This window comes from Gossypium raimondii, chromosome 8, assembly GCF_025698545.1.
Source record: "Gossypium raimondii isolate GPD5lz chromosome 8, ASM2569854v1, whole genome shotgun sequence".
Taxonomy (NCBI): domain Eukaryota; kingdom Viridiplantae; phylum Streptophyta; class Magnoliopsida; order Malvales; family Malvaceae; genus Gossypium; species Gossypium raimondii.
The window spans coordinates 15,836,425-15,847,560 of NC_068572.1; the positions used below are offsets into that span (position 1 = coordinate 15,836,425).

General features: G+C 33.6%; 1 non-coding gene across 1 annotated transcript; it reads right to left on the reverse strand.

The window, feature by feature from the left end:
* Positions 1–8,714: 8,714 nt before the first annotated feature.
* LOC128032333 (small nucleolar RNA R71) lies at positions 8,715–8,821 on the reverse strand. Its single transcript, XR_008188460.1, has one exon. It is a non-coding gene; the product is annotated as a small nucleolar RNA R71 (small nucleolar RNA).
* Between the last annotated feature and the right edge of the window lie 2,315 nt (positions 8,822–11,136).

Below are 11,136 nucleotides of genomic sequence, written 5' to 3' on the forward strand. Positions count from 1 at the left end.
GACTCAAACATAAGACCAGAGGGTATATAGAAGCTTAACAATTGAACCAGCGGGCTCATTCTTGTCATCAGTTGATCGAAAATAGAACTTATGCTAGATGATCAAGAATAGAGGTTTGACCAAAAATAGAAAAATTTCAAGAAACAGGATTCGAACCCAAAACCTCACACACATAACCAGAACACCTAACCACTAAACCAGATCAATTTACTTGTTCAAAATTTCTAAAATCTTAACTCAAAATCGGGAGATGACTACTCTTGATTTCACAACTCAATTTCTACTAACCCAGTTTTTGGGATGTTACAGGTGGTCTTCCTCGTTCTGTATGTTGATGATATTCTACTTATAAAAAATGATGTAGGAGAATTGTCATCAGTTAAACTATGGTTATCTCAATAGTTTAGCATGAAGGACTTGGGTGAAACTAGTTATATTCTTGGAATTTGAATCCTTATTGATCGAAAGAATAAAATGACAGCTCTATCACAAGCTTCACACATCGATAAGGTATTAGAACGATTTGTAATAACTAATGTGAAGCTAGGAGCTCAACCGAATGCATCGAGTTTTCATCTTTTTTTGGTCGACTGTCCTAAAACGACAGAAGAAATGGAGTATATGAGTAAGGTTCCTTATGCTTCAGCAGTTGGAAGCTTTATGTATGAGACACTTTGCACACGTCTAGATATTTGTTCCACAGTGGGAATGGTTAGTCAATATCAGACAAATCCTGGTCTCAGGCATTGGCAAGCTATAAAGCATATATTAAGGTATCTTAAAGAACCAGGGATTATATGCTTGTGTATTTTGGGGAGAACCTTACTCCTATTGGATACACAGACTCAAATTTCCAAACCTATAAAGATTCAAGGAAATCAACATCAAGAATTGTATTCATCCTAGGCGGTGGAGCCATAGTATGGAGAAGTGTCAATCAAATTTCCACTGCTGACTCTACTATGGAGTGTAACACCCCAAAACTAAGCCTAGAAGTTTTGAGGGTAAATTAGGAATTTTGCCTAAGAGTGGGTTCATAAAGTTTTAATTGTGGGAACCCAAAATTGTTTTTTTCTATGACTTTAGAAAATTAAATCAATTTGTGAAAAAATGAGTTTTAATGACCTTCAATTTTGAAAAATGGATTGATTTGTAAAAGCGTCAAAACTTTGAGTTTTTATAAAGCAATTTAACCAAAATTTAAAATTCACCCTATATCTTCCCCCACCTAGTTTTATTTTCACGTTAGTTTTTCTTCACCCTTATTCTTGTGCCGTCCCTTGTTCTCTCTTACTCTCCCATTCAATTTTTGATTTCCAAACTCTAATCTTTTGGTTCCTATCAACATCCAAGCCCTTGGATTTTTTACAACTAAGGAAACGAATCATTTTCTTATTAGTTTTTAATGTTATCTGGTCTTTTAAACTGAGTTTTTAACCATTAAATCGCATGTTTGAATAAAAGCTGAAACTTGGGTCGTTAATGGTGAAATTTGGGATTTTGCATGAAAATGATGTTTCAAAGTGTTTTTCAATTGGTTTTGAAGTGGTTAAAATTTTTCTAAACTTACTTTAAAGTTTCGCTAAGGATTTCTAAGGATTTAATGAATTTTCGTGAAAATAACCATAAACATGTTAAAAATTGTGATACCATGAATTGAGTAGTTTTGTGTAGTTTCAAGGTTGAGAATTAGTTGTAGGTGAATAAATTAGATGAAGAGAATCAATTTTAGGCAAAAATATTAAGTATAGGGGAAGATATTTGAGTTTCAAGTTTGTTAGTAAAAATTTTAATTTCATGAGGAATATAGGTTAGACTTGCATTTTTGGTTGGTTTAAGTGAGGCTTTGGCCGAATATTGATTTTCTATTTCGTGTGGTTATCATGTGTGAAGCACCGAAACTGTTTGAATCTTCTTCGAGCAAGGTGAAAGGTAAGGAAAAGCTAGTTTAAGGTTTTGGCTTTTCGACGAAAGCGTAAACGGTGAGTGTTTGGAATCGCTGGTAGTAGACACAATTCATAGTGTTAATTGGGAGATTAAGAATAGCCTAAACCCCTATCCTAAGTTCCAAGTGTAAGCTTTCTATTTCCTTTGTTTTATTTTTGGTAAACTATGTGATTATAAAATATTTATGGATTGATTATTATGATGCGATATTGTGATATGAGACATGTGTGATGACTATTGTGAATTGTATTGTGTTGTGGGCATATTAAAAATGTCCAGTAATAATGATGATCTTGCGTTAGTAATATAAATGTGCAGTAAAAGTGTGCAAAAACTGGTGAATACGTATGTGTTGAACTATGGAATGTGATGCTAATGTAACAGGTTATGTATGTGATAAACTAATTTTAATGCACTCATATGTGGTTGGATACATGATGGCTCAATGAGCATTATTGTGGCACTTTAATTGCAATTAAATGTGAATTCGATAAGCATGCATTGTGTACAAATTTGTGATGCAAATTGATGAATATGACAGAGATTATGTGCATTAAATCAGTAATTAAAATTGTGTAATTGTGGATATTTTGGCCTTGTGACCTTATGAGACTGTTGGATATAGTTGACATGTCATAGGACTGTGAGTACTCACTTATATATTTTTTTGTGATTTTGGCGTTGAGGCCTTATGACATGTTGGAGAGATAAGAGAATGTGAGCTAAGCTCCATTCAACGAGACATGTTTGGTGTGTTGGAGAGTGTTAGCTTTGTGCTTCACTTTTGGGTATATGTTGACTCTATAAGTCATTTGGTGTGCTGAAGATCCGTTTATCCGATGTGTGGTGATAGAGCCCACTTTTATGTTTCATAGCCTCAAGTGTCAAATTATCATTTAAATGTGATCTTATATGTTGTAATAATACGATGTGAGATGGATGTAAAAACATGTGAATAATATGCTAAATGAGTTGATTTAAGTTTCATGAAAATGTTAGTATGTTATTATAGTTAATTTTGTATGTAATTTTTGTTTGGATCGTTTCCATTTAACTTGTGAATGCATGTGAATATATCAGCTAGATTTGTGGGTTATTAAAGCATGTATATGTTATTTAGTCTTGATGAATTATTTTTAAATGAATTATATATAATCGAGTTGAGTGTAATCACATGTAGGATCATATGTTAGTTTTATGATTTAATGAAACATGAATATGTTTTTTTGAATTAGAATATGGTTGTGAACATGTTTTAGATGCTATTGTTTAACATTTTATATTGTATGTACATTGTGGTTATTCTGAGCATTCACTGAGCTTGTTAAGCTCATCCACTCCTTTTAAACCATCGCAGATTTGTTGTGTGTCTGTGTGAGTGGTGTGGTTTCCAAGGGGTGATCCAAGCAAGACGTTAGCTTTGGGGAAATAAAGTAATGTGGTAGAATTGTTGCATGAATTTTGCCATGATATTTTGGATGTTTTCTTAGCTTATTTATTCTCAGGATTTCAAGATTCAAATCGTGATATGTTGATTATTGCTCAGACTTATTCTCGATGTTTGAAACTATTATTATAGTAATTTTGATGTTTATTTGATATGGTAAAAGATGCATGTTGAATAGATTCGTGTTGGAATGGTTTATATGCTTAAATATGCTGAATTTTTACTGTCTGGAGCAGAGGTATCGATATTCGTGTTCTAAAAATGATTCCTCTATGATTTTCAAATGTGCAAGAAGTCAGAATCGTAATTTGGTATCAACACCATACCAAGAGTATCAATATATGGGGCAAAATTACTAATACTTTTCGTAAGGTACTGATATTTTCATGAGTTTTGATTTTTGACGAGAAACAGAATACTAATTTGGTACCAATTTTACAAACAATATCAATATTGTACCATGAAAATATCGATACCTTTGTCCTAGTATAGATACCTACAAAATTTTCTTGGAAATTTTTCTAAGTGAACTTAACGCATGTTTAATTATTATTATAAGTTTATTTAAAGTATTTTTGGCATGTTCTAATGATGATTGATATATGTTTGATTGAGAATTCATAACATTACTGATAAAGAGGATGATTTCTTAATAATGTGACAATTTTCTATAAGTATGATGTGTGGCGGTGGTGAGACATCCTGATATTCGGGCTCGGCGACCAGGCCGGGTATAGGGTGTTACATGGAGGCTGAGTATGTGGCTGCTTATGAGGCAACAAAAGAAGCGATATGGTTTTGAAAGTTCGTAACTTATCTTAAAGTCATTCCTGGTATGAAAAAAGTTATAACATTATATTGTGATAACAGTGCTACAATAGAAAATACCAAGGAAATGAGAAGTCACGAGAGGACGAAACACATTGATCAAAAGTATCACTTGATACGAGAAGTAGTAGTCGAAGGAATTATAGACGTGGTGAAAGTAGCTTCTGAAGATAACATTGAGGATTCGTTTACTAAGACTCTTGTAACTAATTGAGGATTCGTTTACTAAGACTCTTGTAACTAAGTGTTTTAACAAATAGGTTGAGGATATGAGATTACAGAACATGACACATTTACTTCACTAGGGAAAGTGGGAGATTGTTGGGAAATGTACCCATATTTTAGTAAACATGTAATTGTTTTCTATGCATTTGAATGATGAATAAATAAATAAAGCTAATTTCACATTTCACTATTATGTCTTTTGTGTTTTTGTCTTTCATGTTTTGCATGCATAGTGAAATTGTGACAAACAAATATTAGCTCATTGATTGTCTAAGTGCAAACTGATGATAAGTGGCACTGTAAGAACATTTACATTGCGAGAAAGACAACTTGCTTCAATTGATAATCTAAACGAGCCTGTAATCCCGTAAAAGAATCAAAGTGAGCACTTGATTCAAATACTTAGAAGGATTATTATGCCATCTACAATTCCAATTGGAAAGATGGTTAGTCTTGGCTATTAGATCAGTTGACTGCATGAGTAGAAACATAGATGTATTCATTGGAAAAATGATACATTGGACTGGACCCAAGATAAATTAATTCTGAATCCATTTGTGAATTAATTCACTTGTGATGTTCATGGTTTGATTTACCTAAGTATTGAGTTAGTCATTGGCCATGCATATGTAACTCGTGTGCTTTGATATAAGTGGAGGGTTATGCTCTAAAGATGATCGAGCCCATAGTCAGTATGTTGGGTACATGACATGTGTATGGCATGGCTTTACTAGCAACAATGAAATTCATAGCTTGATTAAAGAGTTAACGATATCCTCACACTGGCATTGTGTGAATTGATAAACATAGAATGTGGCAACGGGTTGCTTATTCTCGAATAAGCAATTTATCACAATCATTTGTTGATAGTGATCATATTAATCACTAAGAAGACGCAATAGTGGCAATGAGATAAAATAGGATTGTATCGTGTGAGCAGATTTAACTCAAAAGAATCAAGAATATCATATTAGGGTAACACACACATAATGAGGTCATTGGACGAAGTAGTTGGATGAATTTCTTTCGTAAAGAGTATATAATAAGGAGTTTTCAATCATGGTACTTCTTGTGGACTAACTCCATAATTAAGTAAATTGCGAATTATCAGAACAATGTTTCTAGACATAATTGCAATTACTCGAGCCTAATTATATATGATTGATTTGTCCCTCTGCTAGCTCAACAAAAGGTCAATTAGGCTGCATTTGAATCAGAAGAAAAAACTACGACTTTGGAAATAATTTAATTAAGTCGATTTATTCGATTGGAATTAAATTAAGCAGTCATGAGAATTGTTCAACTAAAGAATTTGATTAAAGAATTTTCTTGAAAAGTTAATTTGGAAAATCTAAGTGATTTTTTGGGGAAATTAATATTGATCAAGTAAAATTAAATTAATCAAATTAATGAAAATAAATATGATATTTTTGGAAATTACTTTTCAAGTTAGACAATTGGTCTAATGGATATTTGAACATGAAAATTGGACTTAAGATAAATGTAACACCCTATACGAGCCCGAATACTAGGATGCTACACCATCGTCACACATCGATTTCATTATAATTGTCACGTTTAGTATACGTGCATCTTTATTTTCTTTTGTTACTATAGCAATCATGTGAATATTAAGACATGCAAACTCAATTTAACGTTTAACTATGCTAATTCATGATAAACAAACATAAAATGGACATATATCGAGCAATGAGACCACTTAGCCAATTTTCTCAAAATGCTACGTAGGTATCGATACTAAAAGAATGGTATCAATATTTTCTTTAAGTGGTATCCATACCACATGAAAAATCGATACAAAACATGCATTTTGTTTCTTATAAGAATTTCAAAACGTTAACAACTATCAGTATCTTTCGCAAGGTATCAATAAGTTTACCTAGAGTATTGTAAACGAAAAATATATAGGATTTTTCCTATGTAATTTATCATCTTTTACTTAAATCCGTTGTTAAAACTAAGTAATTGTTTAATAAATTAATGGAATATGTGAAAATATGAAATTAGGACATAAAATTATTAAAATGTGATTTTATACTTTATTATATAATTTTCATGCAATAAATGGCTTATTTTATATTAATTTGAATATATTATATTTTTAAGACATAAAGTGAGCCATGCATGATTAAATTAAATAATAAAATATAAAATTATATTTAATAATTCATTTTAAAATATTTCATTAATAATTTGGGTTTTAATTAATTAATTTAATTGGATAAATTTAATTCTTTGGTCCTCTAACTTGTTGATTTATTTTGGACAGGTCTGATAACTTTGTTGGATTACAAAACTGTCCAAATTGGAAACCAAGTCAACCCAAAATTCGGCTGCACATGGCTGTCCATAAACCACTTTTTGGTTTAATTTCACAAGGTCCTTGAAGAGTTGAAGAAATTAAAGATTTACCTGAAGATTTGCACTTGACCGAGTCTCAGTCCTGAGTTGTTGTGACACTCAAATTGACCAAAAATCAAGAAAAAATGAGCTCAACTTACAAACATTATGGCCGACCACCCATGGAAGATGCTTCAAAAGATGGAAACTCTTATTTTTAGCAAACTATCTCCTTCTCATTCCTTTATTCATCATCCCTCAAGCATCCATCAAGCATCATTCTCTCTTTTTCTCTTAGCCTTTTCCATTCCCACGCCTAGCATCATCTCTTCATAGAGATTTTAGCAATTAAGCCTCTTAAAGAACCCTTGGTCGGCCACTTTGCAGAACCATCAGCAAAGGAGGAAAGCAAAGGAACGAAGGAGTCTCGTCAGTCAGAGTCTTGGGTAACAGCCACTCTGAATTGGGTTTAATCTTTCTTTTCTTTAACTTAATATAAAGATGTTTGCTATGTGTTCTTTGTTCTTGTTTACAACAACGTTAGCTTAATTTTATTTAAGCTAGGATGATTGCTTTGATTAAATAATATTTATTTGATTCATGCTTATAATGTTTTTGCCTCAATCGATCATGTTTTCAATTAAAATCAAGTCTGTATTTCGTTCATACGTGATTGAAATGCACCTGAATTAGCTGAGCGATCCTAACTAGACAATGACTAATGGACGTATAATTGAAATGTGCATGCTCAATTTACATCCTAACTCGATTAAATTGTAGTTTGCATAACAACTCTAACCAAGCTCTGTTATCTACATAGTTTTTAGATTTATGTGATTAAATTGTTTCAAACCTAACACGTCCCTATTACCTCACACGAATGCTAAGAAACCTTTAGTAAATAAGGATCAGTAAAATGCGTATTTACTAAGTAAAGGATTCCGAAAGGACCTCATGTGGTTTCCAAACTCATGAAAGATCGAATTGCCATGGAATGTTTTTCCAAATGTTATTAAGCTTGTTGATAATAAACTGAGTTTAATTAAAGTAATTGTCCTAGTTTATTTATGTTATAATTGTTTCAAATTGTGTTTAATTTTACTAAAATCTATTTCATTCATATAGTTCACATATTTAGGATAATTTGCATAAGGTATCATTGCATTTAGTTTAATATATTTTAATCACCACTTCTCAACTATATTGTGTTTTTATTTACCAAATTGTTAATATAATTTTGCAAATTAAGTGACTTAGCACAAATACAATCCCTATGGAGACGATAACTTGATACTTACTTTGATTTATTTGTTTCTAACATTACTAGCTTATTCTTGTGATTTTCTTTTCAGGTGTTTATGAGCATAGATCGAATGATCAATTTACTTCCTATACGCCCTGAAATTGAGCGAACGTTCAGACAAAAAAGACGTGAACGGACAGCTCAAAGACAAGTCGAGATGGACCTTGGAAATCAGAATCAAGACCAAGGTAATGAAGCCAATTATGTACGAATTCCTATCCTCATTGCCGATGATAGGGATCGATGCAACAGACAATATGCTGTGGCACATTTCAGTGAGTTAAACCCAAGAATTAGAAGGCTAGATATTGAGGCAACCTAATTTGAATTGAAGCCAGTGATGTTTCAAATGCTACAAATGGTGGGCCAATTTAGTGGTATGCCCACGGAAGATCCACATCTCCACCTTCAATTGTTTATGGAGGTGAGTGATTCATTCAAGCCTGTGTGACTGAACACACACCGAGGTTGAAATTGTTTCCGTACTCGTTGCGAGATCGAGCATGAGCATGGCTCAATTCATTGCCACCAAGTTCCATATCTACATGGCAAGAATTAGCAGAGAGATTTTTGGTTAAGTATTTCCCACCTACCAAAAACGCTAAGTTGAGGAATGAGATCACAATTTTCCAACAATTGGATGACGAGTCTTTGTATGAGGCTTGGGAGTGATTCAAGGAGTTACTTCGTAAGTGTCCTCATCATGGGATTCCTCACTGTATCCAGTTAAAGACATTCTATAATGGTCTCAATGCACATACAAGATTAATGGTAGATGCTTCCGCAAATGGTGCAATTTTGTCTAAGTCTTATAATGAGGCTTATAAGATCATCGAGAGGATCACGAGTAATAACTATCAATGGCCAACAAATTGAACAGCTTCAGGAAGACATGTAGCCGGACTTCATGAAGTTGACTCCCTCACTTCGTTATTAGCTCAAGTATCGTCTATTTCCTCTATGTTAAAACAGTTAATCCCTAATAGTACTAATAATTTTGCAGCTCATCCACCAAGTCCATTTGAAATAGTTTCCTGTGTATTGTGGGGAAGGTCATTCTTTTGAGAATTGTCCATCAAATCCCAAGCCAGTGTACTATATGGGGAACCAATATCAAAATAGGAGTGGACAAGGACCCCAGTCCAACTTTTACAATCCTTCATGGCGTAATCATCCTAACTTTTCTTGGAGCAACCAAGGAAATGGACTGAACAACAACTTATTACAGCAAAGACCAACCAATTTGGGTAAAGAACATATCAAGGCAGTGGCATTGCGAAGTGGTAAAATTCTAGAACCCCGATTGATTGATGTCAAAGATAAGCCCGTTGAGAAGAATCAACCAGCTGTTGAAGTTCCTACACTAAAGGAATCAGAAACTGTAAAGTCTGACAAGGTAAACCCTGACTTAGTCAATTCAAATATTTTAACATCTTCTTTGGATGTAGATTTACCTACTCAGAAAAGTTTTCCGGTTCAACCGAAATTTCCATCACCTCCATATCCGCAATGATTGTAGAAAAACAAGCAGAAATAGGAGGTGTAATTCAAGAAGTTTTTGGATGTTCTGAAGTAGTTACACATCAATATTCCGTTGGTGGAGGCTTCAGAACAATTGTCAAATTATGTGAAGTTTATGAAAGATATCTGTCCAAAAAAGAAACGACTAAGTGAGTATGAGACTGTTGCCTTGACAAAGGAGTGCAGTGCATTCCTGCAGAACAAACTGCCACCAAAATTGAAAGACCGAGGAAGCTTTACTATACCCTGTAACATTGGTGACTTCTACTGTGGTAAAGCTTTGTGTGACTTAGGAACAAGAATCAACTTGATGCCTAAGTCTATCTTCAAGATGTTAGGGGTAGGTGAAGTAAGACCTACAACTGTGACGCTTCAGCTAGCGGATCGATCTTTAGCATATCCCGTAGGAATGATTGAGGATGTTTTGGTAAGAGTCGATAAATTTATTTTTCCTGCTGATTTCGTTGTCTTAGATTTTGAAGCAGACAATGAAGTGTCGATCATCCTTGGGAGACCTTTCTTAGCCACGAGAAGAATGTTAATTGATGTGTAAAAAGAAGAAACTCACCATGCGAGTTCAAAATGATCAAGTAACCTTTAACATTCTTAAATCCATGAAATTTCTCAATCTGACAAAAGAGTGTTCAGTTATGGAAGAGATAGAAACCTTGGTTTCTATGGAAAGCAATTTTGAAGAAAATCCATTCGAGAAAGCCTTAGATCTTGACCCTTTGGATGATGATGAAGGTGAAGAAAACATGGCTTTGATGGACGCCAATCCGAGAAATTTTATTCAATCCACACGGTTTGAGTCGTTGGAGTTGGAAGTCAAAGAATTTGTGCAACCCAAGTTGTCAATTGAAGAACCACCTAAACTCGAACTAAAGGTACTTCCTTCCTATTTGAAATGCTTTTATTTAGGTGATTGTTCTACTTTGCCTGTGATTATTTCAGCGGAACTGACGAAAGATTAAGAGGAGCAACTAATTGTTGTTCTAAAGAAATTTAAGAAAGCAATTGGTTGGACCATAGCTGATATTCGAGGTATAAGCCCTTCTTTTTACATGCATAAAATCATTTTAGAAGAAGGTAAAAAAGCTCAAATTGATGGGCAAATGAGAATCAATCCTATTATGAAAGAAGTTGCGAGAAAAGAAGTGATCAAATGGTTAGATGCAGGAATCATCTATCCTATTTCAGATAGTTCTTAGGTAAGTTCGGTGCAGTGTGTGCCGAAGAAAGGTGGAATCACGATTGTTGAAAATGAGCGTAGCGAGTTAATTCCAATGAGAACTATTACTGATTGAAGAATCTGTATTGATTACAGAAAGTTGAACAAAGCCACTCGAAAGGACCATTTTTCGTTGCCTTTTATGGATCAGATGTTAGATCGACTGGTAGGTAATGAATTCTATTTTTTAGATGACTATTCGGGATATAACCAAATAGTTGTAGCCCCGAAGGACCAATATAAAACAACCTTTACTTGTCCATACAGTACGTT